Here is a 19,964-nt window from a genome sequence, read left to right as displayed (position 1 = left end):
GTAAAAAATAAAAATCGAACAGAAAAAAATAAAATAAAATCCAAAGTGCCATGGTGTTCTCAGTGAAGGGTGCCTATGTCTCTGTCTGTGTAAAACAGGTATTTTACTTCCATGTTCTTTGTCTCTCTGTCATGAATCTTTTTTTGGAAATTATGTGGAAATGCTATAGACATTGAGCTAAATATTCTCCTTGGAAAGATACCGTTTATGAACAGTGCCTTACGAATACTGCTCAAACTGTGTCTGGACCCTTCCACACTGTATGGTTATACTTCTATGGTTGCATTTTAACTGCCGTGGCTGCATCCTATGAAATTCCTGAAGTTTTTAGTTTAGTCAGAGGCAGTGGAGGAGATCTGGCTGAGGATTCAGTATGCCCTTTCCTCAATTTCCAGTCCCAGGATTCCATAGGACACAGCTATAGCTGTTTGAATGAAATAATAGTGTTATTTTAGTTCATTACACTGTTTATTGGTTTAATAAAAAGTACAAATATACACACACGAGAAAAAAACACATAATACTTTACAAACACACAACACACATATAAATACACAGAAGTTAAAAAAGATTCCCCACTTTCTTCTCATTGGCGTTGGAGGACATATTAAATTATTCTTCCTTCTAGTAAATCATAAGATTTTATATACTTCTACTTATATTTTAAGTATATTCTTGTTCTGTGCCTTCATGTCATTTCTGACCTGTGGCAACCCTAGAGTGAACCCATCTTTCTTTGGAAAGATTTGTTCAGAGGATTGGTTTGCCATTACCTTCGTCGGAGACTGGGAGAGTGTGGTTTGCCCAAGGTCACCCCATGGGTTTCTGTGGCTGAATGAGGACTTGAACCCTGATCTCCTGGAGCTCTAATTTAACCCTCAGGCTACTACACCATGCTGGCTCTTACATGATTCTCTTACCAATCTTCATGTTTTTTAAAGTAATGAAAAGTAACATAAAAGCAATGCAACACTTTGCTTTTTTTTAACAATGCAGTGTGCAGTGACAATGAATTGTTCAAAACACTGTACGAAGTAACAGGAACTAATTAATTTTCAAAGTAACTTTGTGAGCACTGGACAAAAGCCCTCTTTAGTTGGTTACCAAGAGAACCACTTGAATTTCTACGGCTGTAGTAATGATACAGCATTGAGGAGATCCTGGGAATTTGAGTGGAAATGTGTTGTGAATAGCTAGCAAGCAATTCTATTTGTATACAGTCATTCAGCCATCACAGAACAAATGCAATTTTTGAAAAAAAGCCCAATCAGAATTCATAAACCTAGTTCACCAATACATAATCATTTTTTAAATGCTTTTCTTAATGGTCATAGATAAAAATAAAAAATGGGCAATCTATGTAGTCAAAACTTTACTTTTTGGGTGAAGATTTGGTCCATATAATCTCCTCTTATATTAGAGTAAACTGTATGGTTTAATATGAAACAGTATGTTGCAGATCTTCAATTGCACTTGAAGCAAAGTGTCTAATGCTGTGTATTCCTAGGCATTAGTTCTTTAACAGAAACGTTGGTCCCAGAGGCAGAAGTGAAGTGGAGTGATAGGGATAAATTGCTACACCACAAAGAAGAAAAGCAGTTCAATATGTTTAATAAATGTTTTATTCAAAACTAAAAAATATGCACATATGAAAGATCAGGTAAGCCTTGGATAAGACAACAAAAACATTTTCGCCTTCTAGAGACCACTTTAAAACATTTTCCAAAATGCATCCAGGGATCTTTTTGTTTTTAACCCAGCCTCCTTATGATTTTCATCCATATTTGTGTTTTTTAAAAACAAACAAACATAAATATGTATAGCTGGTGAGGTAGGCTTATCTACACTCTCCTTTCTGGAGACAGCTGCTGTATACCTTGCCTGTTGTTGGGAGGTGCACACAGTTGAAGTTGGATCAATTAAAGTAGAATCCCATTCTTCCCCAACTCAACCTTTATTGTATTCACTACAGTCTGCAGACATGTAAAGTAAGTATGGTGAGCCTTTAGTAGCCACTGGGTTTGGCTATGTGAATACTAAAATTCGTGGATGTTCAAGTCCCATTGAATACAGTGCCGTAGTCCCTTATATACGTAAAATTGCAAAAGCAAGGTTTGCTTTTTGGAATTTATATATTTTAAAAAACATTTTCAAACCATGGATGCTTGAATCTGTGGATAAAAAAAATCAATGGATATGGAGGACTGACTATATGTGTTTATTCACTTTCTTTTCCATTCACCTCTTTTCCTGTTCACCCAATGCTGATTCTGCTAAATAAACTTCCAGGTAGACAAGGAAGTAAAGTAGGGGCTGGGTAGGTATAAAAGGACTTTATAAAAAATATCTTCTTTGCAGAGACTTTGCCAACTGAGGTATGCCCATCTGTACCTATTATTCTAGAAGAGAATTACAGAGGGCCTTTAGTATCTTCTGGGATTTGGTTCCAGGACCCTCCATGGATACCAACATTTGTAGATACTCCAATCCCACTATATGCAATGGTGTTGTAAAATCATGTCCCTTATGTAAAACAGCAAAATCAGGATTTGATTTTTTGGAATTTATATATTTTTGGAATATTTTCAGTCCATGGATAATTGAATTGTGGACAAAGAATCCAGGGATATGGAGGACCATATCCTTGGTGATAGAAAGGGAGGAATGCTTCACAGGTGAATTTGAAGTAGACTCACTTATTAATTCCAAATGTGCTTATACACATACACAGACACACATATATGCAAGCGCACACATTTTCCATACAGCATACACATTCCTTCAGTCACTTTAAGAAGGGAAATGTGTAAGGTTTTGTAGCAAGTGCCAAAGCAAACATACTGACAGTCCAGGACAATCTCCACCCGAACTCTAGCCCCAGGACCACCTATCAAGGCAATGGCTGCCTTAGTTCCAGGAAATGCTTGGCTTGTTGGTTAGAAATAAGGCTTCAGAATCCCATAATAGAAGTGTGGCTTTAAAAGAGCCCAAAATAGATCAAGCAGGTGGTACATTTTCCACGTTGCACCCTTCAGTGTTGCACCTCATGTTCCAGATGTGGAACTGTTCTTTCATATGCTCCTTGACAGGGAACTGTTCACTCCAGTCAGTCCAGTCCCCCTCCTAATCCTTCCTCTTTGGCTGCAATCGCCTTCTCTACATGTATGGAATGGCACACAGGTTGAGGGGGGGTATCCATAGGCTGGTATGCATTCGCTCTTTCATATATTAATCTATACCCATACCGGTACTTCAGTTCTTGCTAACATCAAGATGGCAGGAGGAACAATCCCTAGACTGGAAACAGAAGCAGCAAAACAAAGGCCCAGCATCTGAGGAGGAACATGGCCCATTCAAGAGCACGGCTGATACTGCTTCCTACAGTCCAATGTGGGGATGGGGATGGCTTGTCCCCTGTCTAAAACATAGCTTGCAAATCTTGTCAGTTTGAGAACTGCTCCCCTTGGCAAGTAAATTGCCTATCTGGTCATTTGTATTCACATATCTCAGCGGTGTCCTTTAAGTGTGTTACTAGGTTGTGTCATCACCTCTGTCACTTAGCTCACTTGCAGAGTACCTTTGACAAGGGTAGAGCTTTTCCTGTGTGTGAAGGTTATCTAACTCCATACTCTCCAATGTTTCACAGATGGAAACAGTTCGCAGCAGTTGAAGTAAGCCTAGGACAAAGGGGAGAAACAGGAGGAAAAGAGAGAAACTGGAACATTTTTAAAGCAGCTAAAAAATGGGGTGGCAGAGGATTAATCAGGATTGTCATTGCCAAATCAGAACAGTGGGAGGGTATGCAACACTAGTTTTTGAACCAACTAAGTTCTTCCCTTCAGAAACCTGCTCACTACATGTGAAAGCTGATGGAAATTATATGGGAAGAGGGATATACCTCCTCATGTTTTATTCACTGGTTTGGTTGCTTGGATCAGCTGTCTAGAGGAACAGTTTCCAAAGGACCAGCCATACTTCAGAGATTTCTCTGAAATTTGGTGAAATTTATGATGGTGTATGTTTTTGCAGACACTGGCTCACTTTAACAGATGTAAGTATGGAATGAGTAGGAGCAGTGATTTCTACTGCAACATAAAATTCCTTATAGTTTTTTATTGTAAGTGCTGACAAAAATATGTGGAGATTCCCCTGTGCCGTCCCTCATATCGGAATGTATGGGCTTCCTTCAGTGGCCGCTCCCACATGTGGGAACTCCCTGTTGAGAGAGTCTGAAGGTTGGCATTCAGTTTGTTGTTCTTCCAGACCTTTCGCATGCAAACAAATATAACGTGAATGGGGTGTGTGTGTGTGTTTAACTTTGTTGGTGTTCACTTTGTGTTTTATTGTCATGTTTTTAATTTCAATTTGCTTTAATGTTATATATTAATTAAGGTTTTGTCTTTAATCTGTGTTTTATTATGGTGAGCTGCCTTGATCAGCTTTTTTGGCAGAAAAGTGGAATATAAACAACATAAAACTAAATGCAAGTTTAGACAAGTCTCACTGTATTCTGTAGGTCTTATTTCCTACTCAGTATATACAGGGTTGTATGTGGCTTCAAGTCCCAATTAAAATGGACTTGTATAATGTAGCTAAAATAGAATCAGTTGACAGGTAAGTTTCAGCCAATTGGGATCACATCAGGAATCTCTGTGATTGTAATTGTGCAAGTTTTGTCTTTTAAACACTGGTCTGCTCAATTATTTATGAAGCAGGGATGGAGTAGCGGCTCCAGTTTAAGAGCAATGGCAGGGTGGGATGCAAGATGTTTGGGACTCCTACACCAGCATTGAGGTGACCCCATGGTTCTCAAACTTTTTAACCTTGTGATCTCCTTTACATCCACATGTGGACAGCATGCCTCCTCACCCCTCACTTGATGTAGTATATGAATAAAATTGTTTGTTTAGTGTGTACCCTCTCCCAAGAACCAGGACAGTGATGCAATGAGCAGGGGAAGAAGAAGTGGCGGATTGGGATGAACCTTGCCAGAAGCCATGATCCAATGCGTTTCCCCTCCTCTTCCCTCTAGCAGAAGCCACTTCTCCAAATATCTTCCTCACCTGTATCTTCCTCTCCAAGTCAGAAAAGTTTGGAAAGAGAAGAAGGGAGAATCAAGGCCTCCCAAATCTCACATTCTCCTTTGATCACTCCCTGGGGGTTCCAACCCACAATTCGAGAACCACTGGGTTGACAGCCTATCTTCTTCAGACACTTCACATGCTCTCAATAGGCCTCTCATAATGGAGCCCAAACACAAGAAGAATACCTGCCTGGGAAAGTTGTAGGGAAATAATGGTGAGAGGAGCAACTTCCCTCATGTGTCTTCCCGTCACCTCCATGCTGCTTGCTTTCCACATCTTCTCATTGCTGGTGGTTTTCATGTTGTTGTTATTAGCTGCCCTCGAATTAACTTTCACTTATGGCAACCCTGTGGATGAGTTATCTCTAAGGCCCTTTGCCCTCAACCTCTCTGCTCAGGTCCTGCAGGTTCATGCATGTGTTTTCACTGATTGAGTCTAACCATCTGGCATCTGGTCTTCCTCTCTTTCTACTGCCTTCCACCTTTCCTAGCATTATTGTCTTTTCTAATAATTCATTTTTTTCTCATGATGTGGCCAAAATATGATAGTCTCAATTTAGTAATCTTGGCTTCCAGAGAGTGTTCAGGCTTGATCTGTTCTAAAACACATTTGTTTCCTTCTTGGCCATCCATGGTATTCTCAGTATGTTTCTCCAGCACCACATCGCAAATGAGTTTATTTTCTTCCTATCACTCTTTTTATTGTCCAGCTCTCACATGCGTAATATTGGAGGGGAATACAAAGCCTTGTACTATTTTCACTTTAGTATTCAGAGTTATGTCTTTACATTTTATGATCTTGTCCACTTCTTTCATAGCTGCCCTTTCCAATCCTAGTCTTCTTCTGATCAATATTTGATCAAAGTATGGGAATTATTTGACTATTTCAGTGTTCTTCTTGTCTAGGATGAAATCTTGCAGTTGTTTTTTACAGTCAAATATCTGGGTGTTTTAGCTTAGCTGAGCAGAAAAGAGTCCAGAGCGGATGTGGGGAAGAATTGAGGGAAATTGTTGTTCAGGATGGATTAACAGTGCATTCCCTCTAGACATTTTGTGCTTTTAAAAAATGGGACTCTACCTCCACAGTTGCATTATTGTTTTTGTTGTTGTGTACCTTCATGTTGGTTTTGACCTATGGCAAACTTAAGGTCAATCTATTACAGGGTTTCACAAGATTTGTTGAGAGGAGGCTTGCCTTTGCTTTCCTCCAAGACTGAGAGAGTTACCTGAAGGGTTTCCCATGGCCAATCAGGGGATTCGAACCCTGGTCTCCAGAGTCATAGTCCAGTGCTAAAGTCGCTACATCACGCTGGCTCTCTTGACTGAGGTAGGTCCTAGCTTTACATAAGTGGGTCTGGTCTGGTCCTTATTGCCCATTCTGCGCTACTCCTTCCTGGCTCCCAAACGTCCTCATCCTGATCAAATCCTATAGAATTGACAACAGGTTTTGGAAAATTGCTTTCAATTACACCAATGCTGTAATCGTAGGTGAGCAGTGATGATCTTGGTAGGTTTCTGACCACTGAAACCTCCAGTATTTTATAGCTAAAAATAAGGATATGCTTGTTAATGTACACAGTTTCCATAGGAAGGATCGCTGCCTACTCTGCCTGGATACTGATGAAGGCTGTTCCTCTGCCTACTATGTGCTTGTATCTATTCATGCTGTTAGAACTAGCCAAAGGATTTTATGTGTTTTGTGTTTATGGCCTATGTTCTCAACTGGTGGGGTGTACCTCTCCAGGGGGGCATGATGCTTTCTCAAGGGGGGCACTGACCTTGGATTACCTGACCCTTTGAGCTTTTTTAGCATCGCAGGAAGGATGCAGAAGTAACCTTTTCCTTCCCCCTTGCTCTTTTTAATAGGAAAATCCCTCATTTCAGTCTTTGGGAGGAGCAAACATCAACCCCTTTTGTTTCCTTTTCCTATTTCCAAAGGCAAAGCCCCATGGCTGATGGGGTTTATGTCTCTGGAAAGAGTAAAATCAAACTTCTTGTTCCTTTGCTCTTCCCAAAGACAAAATCCCATATATACTATCTCAAGCTGGAGAGGGGCCTGACATGTGCATGTTGATGAACAGAGGGGCCCAGAAGGAAAAAGTTTGAGGTATTCAGGGGGAAAGAGTTCTACAGCTTAAGAACAGTACAAGCATATGTTAACAAGGTGGGACCAAGGCATTTTGCTGCCTGAGGCAAAGGATATAATAGCCCCCTCCCCATTTTCTATACAGAATCCTGTTAGACCAACATTGGTAATGTCAACATTGGTAATGGGATCACCTCTTCTACCCCACCACAGGGCAGCAGGCTAGTTTATGGATCCCAGGGCCGGTTGTGTGGTACACACAACTTTGTTTTCCAACCGAACCCTCAGGGAGTTCAAGAGGAACAGCTGAGAGGTGGTCACAACTGTAGCTCCTTACCATTTGTCACATGTAGAGGTTGCCTCACTCTTCCTAAAAACAGGACTAGTCTTATCTGTTAGCAGCAGCAATGTATAGATTGGCAAACTGTGCACTGCTCATGCATTATGGATTCACACCAGAGAGTCAAGACACATTAATTTCTGACTCAGAGATATAACTGCCAGTGACTCTGTTCCAGAGTCAGTGGGACTGGAGCTGGAACATTGATCAAAGGCAGCCCTAGCCATTTTCATAGATAGATAGATAGATAGATAGATATTTTAAAATTAGGAAGTTGTTCTGTGTTCCCTGAGAGCAAAAATAGGGGCAAAATACTGTTTTCCTAGTTACAAACATTGGAAAATAGAAACTATACCTAGTACTAGAAGAAGGAACAAAGGAAGGCACCATAGACCAAGTCAGGCCACCAATCCCTCTAAGTTTAGTTTTGTTTAATTTGCTCACAGACAATGGTTCTCCACACTTTGTAGCCCTAACTGGAGATTACAGGAATTCAGTCCAGGACCTTTTGCATGAAAAGCATATGCATTACCACTAAATTCTGTTCCTTCCAAAAAGAGAAACAATTGGAACACGTTTAAAATTAGGAGGGTGCCAGATATTATCTATTCCAACAGTTCTTTGGGTTTAAGGCAGAGAATCATTTCCTCTGTTATCTCCTGCCAAAGCCTTTTTAAAATACCATTTGCCAGGAATTTAATCTTAGGTTTTCTTGGGCAAGGGGTTTGCTTCAAAGCTGAACCCATCCCCTCTGTATGTGTCCTACAGTGTACTAGAAACAGAGAGCAGAATTTAGATATTTTACCTTTCAAACTAGAGCTCCCAGAATTCTCTTGCCTTTGCTGGAGAGAGATGTTTGTCACACTGAACCTTGTATCTCAGTAGAGCAGAACTTGTCAAAAAGGGCATGTTATCAATTTGAGGAGTAAGTAAAAATAAACACATATATCAAATGTGTTAAATTCTTGATGGAAATATGCTGTTCAGTTCTGTTGAATAACACAGTTAACATAGTTCATTAACATATGATCAGATTGCACAGTTTCCAACCCTTCTTGAAATCAGAAATTTTTGTACCTGTGTAAAAGTGTTTTATTACCTAGGTATACAAATACTTCTGAGTGTGTTTTTAAGTGCATGGTCGCCAGCCTCCATATATCACAACTGCGGTTGCCAGATCTCAGGGCCTGGCCTTGCATCCCCACTTCTCTTGGGACATCTCCAGGACGGAGCTGAGGATGCATATTACCCAGTTTTGGTGCACTTATCTCTAACCAAGAGGAAAAGGTCTGTGTACCAGTCTCCAATTCAGCTAGTAGAGCAACTGCTTGTTACAGCTTGCAAGGGGTCAGTTGATTTGTTTTTGCAACTTGCAAAAGCTATTTGGGGATCTGTATACAGTTGGCCCTCCATATTTGTGGCTTTGACTTTTGCAGATTTGATTATTTGTGGTTTTGATTAATATGTTCTCTCTAGGAATCTCTAAGTCCTCCAGTGCAATTCTGCTGGAAGTTGACCATAAAGTTGTGCTGAAAAATCTAGACGTTTCCAGAGAAAACACTTCTCTAGGCATTTGTAGTTCCTCCAGCATGATTCTGTGATCAACTTCTGCCAGATGTTGACCATAGAGTTGCACTAGAAGACCTAGAGTTTCCTAGGGAGGTGTTCTCTTATATAAAAAGAATAGTATTTTTTATTTGTATTTTTTCCCACATTCATGAGGTTCCTTCACCCCTAAGCCCAGGAAACGTGAAGGGACCACTGTATATAGATCCTCAAATAGCTTTTGCTTAGCTAGCTTCTTCTTGCTCTTCAAGTCATTGTGGGGCCAGGGCTCACTCTCTGCTCTGCTCTATATCCACTTTCTATCTAGAAACAAGTAAGGTATATAAAATGTTTCTTATCTCATCTCCTTAAGTAAGTGAGAAGGACTAGTTCCCTCATTTCAACGTGATCTGGGAACATTTCTTCCTTAATTTCCAAGCAAGAAAATATGTGTGTGTCCCCCATGTGTGTGTATTTGTGTGCGTGTGTTTGAACAACACGTTGTGAGCAACTGTGGTTGGTGCTTAGTGCACAATGCTTAATGACATCACCAGATTTTGACATAGAAACCTCAAGGCCTGGGAGGATCCTGAACTAGCAACACTAATCACAACCCAACTCAAACTACCACTGAACCATATTCTGAAAGCAAGAGCTAAGACAGTGCCTGCAGAACAGCCAAGGGGACTGATTTTTTTTTTTTATCAAGGCAGTATACCAGGTCATACATGCATGTCCATGCATGCAACCATACACATGTATTATATATTTAGTCATGATTTAAATTAATTAGCAGAAAATGCCCATTTAACTCATTGGTTTAAATCGGACTTCCTATTGTTATAATGTATTCCTAGACAATGATATAGACGACAACTTAATCTGAACATTAGCATTAGGTACTTTCATATGGATGGTTCCTAACTAGTACTACTACTTACAAGGTATTGTGCAGCAATGTCTTTCCTTAATGGATTTTTCATGGTAATAAAACCATAAGTGTATGGAAACATGTGAGGATGGTAGATAACAATATAAACACCTGTAAAAGTCTGACTGCAGGATAAAGGCTTCATCTCGAAGCACCTTTATCTACAGAGTGTATATTTTGTGTTGATAAATTAATAATGCACACATACATGATTTCCCCCCAATTTTAAAAATAATTTTTACTAATTTTAACAGATTACTAATGTTCCAGGATATCCTGGGACAAAAAGTAGGTGTGTATACATATATGTATGTATTATGTGTTTATAGATATACCGTATTTTCTGGCATATAAGACTACCTTTTAATCCAGGAAAATCTTCTCAAAAGTCATGGGTCATCTTATAGGGCAGGCGCTGAAACTTCCAAGCTGGACTGGAGTATCTGCGGTCGCCGCATATAGTGGCGAGAGCTCAAAAACCACCATGGCTGCATCCCTGCCGTATACGGCAACCGTATGAAAGCAGCAAGGGTAGCTCTGTACAAGTATGGTAGAAGAAAATTCACTCACAAGGATTCATGGAAAGAAGTGACTTAATACAGTCCTGATGACGAGGTGAGGGGGTGCCTCACCGAGAAGGTGTAAATGAAGAGCAGAGCAAGCTGCAGGCATCTGGGACGCCTGAGGTATGGAAAAAGAGCCGTGTTTGCACTACCGCTCTGATAGTCTTGGAGACAGGGAGGGCTGGGCAGGCAGGGAGAGCTGACCGATCCAACCAGGCTTTTTATACAACAAGTTTTCCTGCTAAGTACCTGCATGCCATAAGCATTTGAATGAAAATTACCATATTGAAATCAAATCTGATGTTTTTTTAATTTTTATTTGGTGTGCGTTGGAAGAGGGGTAGTCTTATACAGCGAGTATATCCCAAACTCTATATTTTAACTGGAAAAGTTGGGGGTCATCTTATACACCCAGTCGCCTTATACGCCGGAAAATACGGTACCTGAGTTAACAAAGTTGATACGTTCCTGGGCTTTACTTCTTTAGCTGAAACCTTGGTACTAGAGACAGTAATAATAGAAAGAATAGGGAATTATTCCTACACCACAAAAAAGAGGAACTGTTCAACATGTTTTAGCTAACTTTTTGTTCCAAACTAACATTATGCACATGTGAAATGAAACAGCCAGGTCAGATAAGACTTGCATAAGTTAAAAAAGGGGCATTTTGAAAACCTCTAGAGATCCTTGAAAGCCTCTTCTAAAATGCATCCTAGGATGATTTTTTTTCTTTCAACAGCCTCCACTTTTCTTATGATTTCCAATTTAGTACTGAAACTTATAGACCTATGCTTTTTCAACATGACAGGGTAGTTGCTGAGGCAAACTAATTTGCTTTCTCCTTTTCTTTCTGTGTTGCTCTTTAGACATGTTCAGTAGGTTATTCCAGAGGCAGCTGTTTACCTTGCCTGTTATATGAAATCGCATATAGCTACAGTGGGGTTACCTAGGCCCCATTCCCACTTACAGATAAATCGGTGTGCGATCCAAATTAATGGATCAATTCAACAGCGGAGCGTAGGTCCCACTACATTTTCCCCATCACATTTTTTCCTTCCAAAATAATCCATTTGTGGTTCCTATTCACAAATGAATTGATTCAAAATGATTTGGTTCCAGCCGGCCGAAGGGGAAATTTGAATCGATTCTGATCCGCACATAGTTCACACTTGTGCAGATTTGATTTATCGAAAAAGAAGCGGGGAAAAAATCAGCGTCAAAAAGATGTGGGTTAAATTGGTCTAGCGCATAGCCCTCCTCTGAGAATCGCTTCAGTGATTTGGATTAAGTGGGAACCAGGATCGTTTAACCTGTTCAAACCGATTCATGATCCAATTTGAAAGGTAGTGGGAATGAGGCCCTAGAGGAGAATCCCAGTCTTTCCCAGATCTAACCTTATCATACTGTTTACTGCAGGTACACTGCTGCAACTCAACACTAAAATGCTTTCTTTCTCCAGCTCTCCTTCACCATCTTCCCAATGTCAATGCTGCCAAAAAATAAAACAAAACAATACAAAACTTCTAGCTAGCCAGAAGATGAGAAAAGCTGGGCAACTGGCTGGTCTTCTGCAAAAATGCTTTGTAAAAAGGAGCTTCTTTGTCAGAGACTTTATTCTGAGAGATGCCTGTATAGAAAGTAATTCTTTTCCCAAATTATATGCACCTTTCTTAAAAAACTACTTCAGCCATACATCTGGATAATTTTTTTGTCTTATATTCTCAGTTCTTTTTATTGTTTTACATAAAATAATATACAGACATTATGAATATTATAAGACTGTACAAATATTGCAGACATCAAACATTCCAAATAAAATGACTTCCTGTCCTCTATCACATGAATACCTTTGATAGTTTATCAGACTTTCTCACCTATCTTTATCTAAATACTGTTTGCTATTACTTTTATGTTATGTCCTTATGCTATTTATATAACGTAAATATATTATATCAATTATTATTTATATAATAATTTTAATTTCTCTCTATTTCCAATAATCAGAGTTTGTTTCCCCCAGATCAGTACCAGAACACCCAGTATTCTGTTATATGAGCTACTGCATTCAATGAGAATGTTCCATTATTAGAATGATAAAGTCAAATATACACTAAAAAAAATTGGTACTGAGATGAGATATTATCTGCAGCCAGGTTTGGATGTGAAGGAGTTTGGGGAGCCAAGACTGGGGAGCCTAGTGTGTCTCAGCCTTTTTGCCATCATCCACCGTTTCTGGTAGCTTGGCCGGACCACCTTGAATCCTGAGCTGCCGCCTACACTAGCGCATGGATTCCTGGCCTTTTCAGAGCCCATGAACCTGAAACAATGGGCTTTGAGGCAGCTGTCTGGGATGGGGGATTAGCAACATCAGGGGAGCAGAAAGTGAATGAGGGCGGTGGGCCAGTCAGAAGGGGTCGGCCGCAGAGTGGAGGTGAGCAAAGGGGAGCCTTTCTTGTCATGCGGGGAAGACGACACAAAAAACCCCATTCAGGTCAAAGGAAAACCCAGCCTGGCTCACACATGTGGAATTTAGCCTTAGTTTAGCAGGGAGCTGGGCCCTACACACACACGTGTGTGCGTGTGTGCAAACCTCCCCCATCTATTCACTCTCACAAGAACGTAGTCTGTCCATCTCTCCCCCACGCAATGACGATGAGAATAGAAGATTAGTTAAGATATCTGGAAATGGCATTTGAGGCCTTCTTATAAGCCAAGAGTAATGCCAAGGGGATAATGCAAAGGGAAATGAGCGCCTCTTTCCTTAGATGTTTCCTGTCATAGCAGAAAGGATCCCACTCACTTAAAATACACACACACACGCACACACACACACACATTGTGGTAGGAATATGGAAGGCAAGGCTGGGCAATTGTGATCGTTGTTGAAGGATGGCTCTTCACATGACTATTTTTTTCCACTGTGGTAACCTTTTTTTGCAGTCACTTCACTTCATTAGAATGAAAAATTTCTTACAGCTTTGGAGCATGACCAGAAAAGCTAGATTTCGGGCTTTGTGGCAGAATGTATCTTTAGCCCTTATGTTCTGATTTAACAACCTGTCAGGCCTTAGGTTTCAAAATCTGGCACCACCTCTGGCACCCTAGTTTGAAAGACAACAGGTACATCAGGTTGACATATTAACTCTTGGGGTCGGCCAGTCAAGACTGCGGCAACAGCAGAGTTGTGGTGGTGTGTTTAAGCTCCCCATATTTTATCTGTTCTGGTCCTTCTCATGTTTGGAATCCTGCTGTAGTTGATACATATATTTTAAAAGATTTGCAGTCTCATCATTTATTATTCTGCCTCCAAGTATTTTTGTGTGGTTTTCAATTTGTGCTGGTTTTAAAAATGTGTAAGCCACTTTGAGTCTAATTACTAAGGAAAAAGTGGAATATAAATGAATAAAATAATAATAATAATAATAATAATAATAATAATAATAATAATATCTCTTTCCCCCTTTTATCTACTATTGCTGCACTGCTTCTTTGGCTGCCTTGTTTACAGATGTGTTCATGCTCCTTGGTGATTTCCAGGAACGTTCATCTTGCTGTGAACAAGGCTTATCTAGGGTTACAGGAATGAAAACTCCTCTCCTTTTAATGATTGTGTAGAAAAGGGACTTTCAGTAGGTGTTTCTGGTTACCTTGCTGCAAAGCGAACAAGCCTTGCTGAAATTCCCTCTCCTACACATGCACTAAAAATATAGGAGCCCTCTCCAGTTTTCAGTCTGGCAACCCTAGGTTTGTTTAGATTTTGTAGATTTTCAAAGGGGCACTTTTTGAGGTGTGGGTTCTGCTTTTGCCTCCACACTACTGTATTTTGGCAGCGAAACTAACTAGCAGTGAGCCATCCCCTGCAAATAGCAATGGAAAGATGGTTCAAAGACCCATGGCAGTTGTCAACTTCTGCTGTGCACAGAAAGTAAGTCATAATGGGCTTGATACTGATTAGACTTCTACAGAATTGCACTATCAAGCTCCCACTAAACGCAATGCATACCGTACATAAGTACGGATTTCTTATGACACAGGTCTTATTTCAGCTTAGATAAGACTGTGGTGTGAATAAAACTGGGACTACAGGGGGTTCTCCTTACCCCTCCCATAAGATGTTAGAGGATTTGTATAATGGGATGAAACCAGCTGGCCTAGCAGCTGAGGTTGGGCATTTTGCCTGCACTAAGGCCATGCCCTGGGAGTGCCATCTTGGCAGGCATGGGAAGCAGGCTTGCCCCATTCCCTGGGGCCACTGTTCTGCAAGGAGAGGTTGACTAGGACACCAGTCCCCATAGGGATTCGGCACTGCTGTGCACTGCATTCAAGAATCTATCCACTCGCTCACATTTTTGGGGATAAGGAACATTGAAAAATTGAGGGAAAGTGGCTGGAGTCCTTGAGGAAACCATCAATTTAAGCTTGGTGGTTCACAAAACTCAGGTAAGGCTTTCATATTTCAGTTCTGAGGACCAGGTGGATGGGCGCTGAGCCTCTTATGGTTCTGTCCGCACGGCCATCAGATTACTGTTAGATGCATAATAGGACAGTAGACCCATCTCTCAAAAGAAATATATCCTAGGTAGTCTTAATTCTGAGCAACAGTGTGCTGTAGTGGTTTGAGTGTAGGATTTGGACTCTGGAAATCGGCGTTCAGTTCCCCGCTTGGCCATGGAAACTCACTGGGTGGCCTTGGACGAGTCACACCTTCTCAGCCCCAGAAAACCCAATGATAGGGTCACCTTAGGGTCGCCATAGGTCAGAAACAACTTGAAGGCACACAACAACAACAACAACATTTTAATTCCAAGGATCATCATCCGGACCCAGTAATGTTTGATATAAAATACTATTTTAAATGTCTATTTTCTAATTAATTTACAAATGAAAAGTTTGTGCGCCAGTTGTAGTGTCCATTGTCACAATCATCTTGTAGTTTTCCCCACTCCATCTCCCAAATTCCAGCCCTCGAATTTATGCTTCTGTCCAGAGCCAAATCACCTGACTATTTTGAGACAATTAATTCTCCGCAAGCCAGCTTTTCTCCACAGTTTTGGTATGCTGAGAAAATTTTGGGAATGCTTTGACAGACGTCTATGGAGACCACAGTTCTCCATGTTCTGGCTCAGTCTGTTTTTCAGACATTTCTCAGGAATACAGTGAAGGTACACCAAAATAAACGCCAGTGCCAAAATTAGTAGCAGGAGAAACTCCACTCAAAACAAGCTGTATACAAGGGGAGAAAAAAGTATGCTGGGGATATGAATTGGCTCTTGGGGTCTGTCTCCTTGTAATATTTATCTGCTGCTGAGGCAACTCACTACTCATTCCAAGACTGCTTCTCTGGTTTATATCTGGCCTCTCCAGACATTTGCCTTTCCCCCCTTTCTCCCAGAGCTACATAGGGCTTGAATGTGCAAGCTCGGTGCTTATAAGAAAACTGACTTGAAATTCATTGTAAGACATCAATACCGCTATGAAATTAAACAGATGCAAATAAGCTGGCTTCTTTACAGTGAATTTGTACAATTTAGGGTTTAAAAGAAAAAGTAACTTTCCAAACAACCCCCAGAAATATTACTGGGGTTGGTGTCACTAGGGTTGGTTGGGGAGGGGAGTCTGGGAACACTAAAAGTTGGAAAAGGTTCCCGAACAACATACATCTCTGAATTATTTGTTTGGCTTAAAAACTCATTTTTACATACTGGGGAAGGGACTGTTGTTTTTAGCACTGCCTCTAGAGTTCTGTAGGCTTTCCTTCCTTGTGTCTTGATAGTGCATTTTCTTTCTTGTTCACACTTTGTTTTGCCTGGTTTTTGCACCTTTACTCTCAGTGGCTGTGCTAGGATCCATGTTCACTCATACCCTTCCCTTTCTCTAACATCTCATTCCATTCCAAGCCCACAAGGGATGGAAGATCATTTTGTCCAGTTCATCTTTTTGTAAGGACTTTCCAGAACTTCCAAATTCCTTCACAATTTTTGTTTAAACAGAACATGGCAGGAAGGAAAAGTGACAAGCACACCCACTCAAGCAGAGGTCTTTTGAGTGCTTGGCTCTTCAAAGGATTTTTTTTTTAATTCTTGCGCATTCAGCCATGTCTGGGGTGTTGAATTAGGGTTGCCACCTGGGTTTTCTGTCAGGCTCCTAGTGTTTAACAGCTGCATGGAAGGCAGGTGTAATGTGAACCTGGTATTCGGAATGGCGATACCTTTTGAATTTGACCGGCACAAATGGCTGAGAATTTTTGTGGGCTTATTTTTGGTAAGATTTTTTTTCAACCTTACAAATTCCTTTAAAAATTTGACAGGGATTAAAAAAATGAGAATGCAAGATAAAGTAAAATAGAGATTGACATGTTTATCCCTAAAAAGCTGACCACTCTGTTATAAAATGTAATGTTTCATAGACCTTGTGTCTTTGCATGGCTTTCTCACAAATTACACAGAGAGGAGCTTTTTATGGTCCAAGTTGGGTTTGCAGTTGCAATAGGAACCGGCAGGTATGATAAGTAAGCATGTTTCTCCCTTTCCGTGAGTTAACTCAATTTCAGTGTGAGGAGCTGGATGTCTGAATTGCACTGTCCCTACTGACTCATCGTCCTTGCTTTCTATTAGCCATGGGCCCAGCATGGCCTGAAGCGTCCCCTGCTTTTCTGTTGGACATATTTTGAGACAATTAATTCTCCACAGCTAGCTTTTCTCCACAGTGTTGGCATGCTGAGAAAATTTGGGGAATGCTTTGGCAGACATCTGTGGAGGCCACAGTCCCCATAGATGTCGGTCTCCAGAGAATCTCCTGCTTTCAATCTCTACAGTAATAAGGCACATATTCTTGAAAAACCTGGGCCTCCATCTTCTCCGTTCCCAAACACACCAAGTACACTTAATTTGGGATTATTGTTGATCGGTATTGGAATTTGAGATTATTGTTGATCAGAAGTTGAACAAGACCCAGCATTGCAGTGCTGCAGCAAAAAAAACAAAAAACACCAAATGATATTTAAGCGTACATTAATCAAACTGTAGTTTACAAGACAAGGGAAGTAATAGTCCCACTGTATTCTACCCTAGTCAGGCCTCATCTTGAGTACTGCATTTAGTTCTGGGCACCTCATTTTAGGAAGGAGATAGGAAAGTTGGAATAGGTTCCAGAGAAGGGCAGTGAGGATGGTAAGAAGTAGGGGGAACAAAACATACGAAGAAAGATTGAAAGGGTAGGGCATGTTCACCTGATGAAAACTAAGAGTGACATGGTTGCACTCTTTAAATACTTCAAGGGTGTAACAAAGAGAAGTGTACAGGGTTTTTTTTCCTGCTGCCCAAAGATAGGACCATGATTTTTAAGTTACAGGAGGATAGATAGGAACTTCTTGACAGTAAGAGCAATACCAATTGCCTAGAGAAGTGGTGGAATCTCCTTCTCTCAACATCTTCAGAACAATGTTGGACAGATACCTGCTAGAGAGACTCAAGCTGGAGGTCCTGCATTGAGTGGGAAGTTAAACTTGATGGTCCACAAGGCCCCTTCCAACTCTGTGTTTCGCACATGGACAACTTCCATATTGCTTTATGGCACTTCCACAAGATTATACAGCATGAGATAGCAGCCACAGGCAGCAGATTGGGGGTATAGTGAAAATTGGAATAAAACTGTCATGTCTAGCATATTAAAAGTAAAGATTATTCAGAAAATAGTTATAAATTGAATTTCTAAAAAATCATTACAAATTGAGCTACACAATTCTGAACTGTAAGGAACACATGAACTGTAGGGAACCTCTTTTGTTCCAGTTTAAAGGGAGCAAGCAAAAAACAGCAGCAGCAACAACAACCCTGCAATAAAACCACAGAAATAATCAATATTGGTTAAAAAAGTTATTTTGTCTTCTTCAGTCCTCTATAGTGCCAAGCAGATATAAAGCATTCATAACCACCAAAAGAACAGAGAGAAGGAATACAAGACCAGTCACTGCAGTGATGAAAGGTACAGTACATAGTCTTACATTAAAATCTGCCTGTTTTTAGAAATCTTATGAGGGTGGTGAGTAAATATAAGAACAACTTGTCTTAAATCCATCATTCTAAAAGAAAATATTCCACAATTCATTTTCCCCCCTGGAAAAAAGGGATTGGTAGCAATTTTCTTCCAGCTCTTCACATCTCTAATTATAATTGTATTTTTTTTTACTGCTGAGGGGAAGGTGCCTGAGGAGTTTTGTTCCTTAGGGTTCACAATAACTTGGTGGTGGGTCTTGCGAATTATACGGCACAATTTAGAGCTATGTGTTGCAGTTTGCTGCTTTGCCTCAAATAGCAAAATGTCTTCAGCCAGCCCAGCTCCCATTTCAAAGATGAAAGGGTATGGAGTGACATTTCAACTAAATCACTAAACATGTTACCAGTTTTTGCCCAATCTAACAGTCTGTAAATGTGTTTATCCATCTAATCAATCATTTCTCTATCCATGCTGACTCCTTGTACAAAGATATCTGTGCTTTGCTCCAGTTGTAGATGCACATAAGCGTGGGCCATCCCTGCTCTCAGAACCAGGCCTTTGGCTTGTCTGTTCACACGCAAAAAGAAACGCACTGGGGGACTAGTGTTGTCAGTGATGAATTTTGCCACACACAGCTCTGAGCTGCCTTTTTATCAAGCCTGGGATCTCAGCAGTGCTTGCTAATCCAGCCATGACATCACATTCCTCCTCTCTCTCTCTCTCTCTCTCTCTCTCTCTCTCTCTCTCTCTGAGTGTGAGCAGTGTGTGAGTGTGTGTGTGGTGTGAGCATACACATACATACGTGCGCTTAACCCTTCAGAAGCTGCAGTAGCCCAGGATAGGAATAACGGAAATCATTGCCCAGAAACAGGGTAAATAATCCCCACACACAATTTAATGTTGCCATCTCCATATTTTACCATTTTGTTCTTTTTGCTTTCTTTTGTATTACTCCTCCAATTGCTTTGTCTTCAGAGGAGATTTAATAAAAAGTTTGACTTATGCAAAGACCCTGGAGAGGTATTACTGTATTTGTTCCACAACAACTTGAAATCAATATGAAGGATTCAGCAGCAGCAGTATCAAAATTTAAGATTATATTTGTATATTCTAAATTATATATTACTTATCTGGGCTAAGAATAAGGCTCAGGGCAGTGTTGTTGTGGCGATGGTGTGCCATCAAATTGTTTCCAGTTTACGGCAACCCTAAGGCCAACCCATCACACGGTTGTCTTGGCAAGTTTTGTTCAGAGGGGATTTTTGCCATTGCTTTCCTCTGAGGCTGAGAGAGTTTGACTCACCCAAGGTCACCCAGTGGGTTTCTATGGCCAAGTGGGATTCAAATCCTGGGCTCCCAGAATCCTAGTCCAGCACTCAGACCACTACTTGATTCTGGTTCGACTTGTTAATAGATATATT

At 40.6% G+C, this 19,964-nt stretch overlaps 1 protein-coding gene across 1 annotated transcript in view; it reads left to right on the top strand.

Annotated features, from left to right (window-relative positions):
• Nucleotides 1-19,964, top strand: part of GLI1 (GLI family zinc finger 1) — a 142,713-nt gene that overhangs the window by 37,931 nt on the left and 84,818 nt on the right. Inside the window, exon 2 of the mRNA XM_089482259.1 lies at nucleotides 18,441-18,531. The gene's annotated coding sequence lies outside the window, so the exon portion shown is untranslated. The remainder of the gene's footprint in view (nucleotides 1-18,440; nucleotides 18,532-19,964) is intronic.

Source organism: Sceloporus occidentalis, unplaced genomic scaffold, assembly GCF_023333645.1.
Source record: "Sceloporus occidentalis isolate IW3139 unplaced genomic scaffold, rSceOcc1.0.p SCAF_1, whole genome shotgun sequence".
Lineage (NCBI taxonomy): Eukaryota > Metazoa > Chordata > Lepidosauria > Squamata > Phrynosomatidae > Sceloporus > Sceloporus occidentalis.
Note: the sequence above shows the minus strand (reverse complement) of the source record. Positions and strands in the feature narration are given on the sequence as shown.